This window comes from Pongo abelii, chromosome 2 (genome assembly GCF_028885655.2).
Source record: "Pongo abelii isolate AG06213 chromosome 2, NHGRI_mPonAbe1-v2.0_pri, whole genome shotgun sequence".
Classification (NCBI taxonomy): domain Eukaryota; kingdom Metazoa; phylum Chordata; class Mammalia; order Primates; family Hominidae; genus Pongo; species Pongo abelii.
Genome location: NC_085928.1, coordinates 173279842 through 173280694, shown reverse-complemented (window position 1 = coordinate 173280694; position 853 = coordinate 173279842). Strand labels below are relative to the sequence as shown.

The 853-nt window shown below is 35.2% G+C and overlaps 1 non-coding gene across 1 annotated transcript; it reads left to right on the top strand.

Annotated features, from left to right (window-relative positions):
* Positions 1-267: 267 nt before the first annotated feature.
* On the top strand, positions 268-329 carry LOC112132870 (U7 small nuclear RNA). The gene has a single exon (XR_002914575.1). It is a non-coding gene; the product is annotated as a U7 small nuclear RNA (small nuclear RNA).
* Positions 330-853: the final 524 nt, after the last annotated feature.

Genomic DNA, 853 nt, shown 5'->3' with positions numbered 1-853 from the left:
GAAATCAGGCAAGAGAAAGAAATGAAGTGTATTCAAATAGGAAGAGAAGGAGTCAAATTGTCTTTGTTTGCCGACGACATGATTGTATATTTAGAAAACCCCATCGTCTCAGCCCAAAATCTCGTAAGCTGTTAAGGAACTTCAGCGAAGTCTCAGGATACAAAATCAATGTGCAAAAGTCACAAGCATTTCTATACACTAGATCCCTCTATTTCAAAGTCTTGAAATAAGTGCCCTAGAAGCAAACTGATCAAAGAGACACAGCCCAAGTGTTATAGCTCTTTTACAATTTGTCTAGTAGATTTTCCAGTTTTCACCAGAAAATCCCCCATGGATAAAAAATAAAAGGTAGACACAACCAAATGTTCTTTGAGGGTCAAATGTTATAGACCCTCAAAGAAATGTCTACCAGGAACCATTTCTGGAATATAGAAATATAAGCTGTAAGCTATATGCACAGATGAGTGGTTCAGCTCACATATGGGTCCAATAAAGACTATCCAGCATTTTCGAATTTAGAGAGGTAAACATGCAAACAGAATCCTAAGAACATTTTATCTATAGCTGAGGTGTACTTTTTTCTTTCCTAGAGTTTAGATGGCTTCCTGATTTATAACAGCTTTGCATGTATTAAGGTTGGCGTGACTAGCCACATTGAATCCTAATATAAAATGCTACACAATATCATCAATGTCAGACTAGCCCATATTTGGACTAGCCTTCTTTTTTTTAGTTTTTTCTGTTGCAAAGCACATTTTTTTTCACTATAAGTCTCTGTGAGATTTATCTTTAAATTGAATGTTTTGCTGTGAAAAGAAGAGTTGAATCCATATTTTGATAATGTTCATTATTC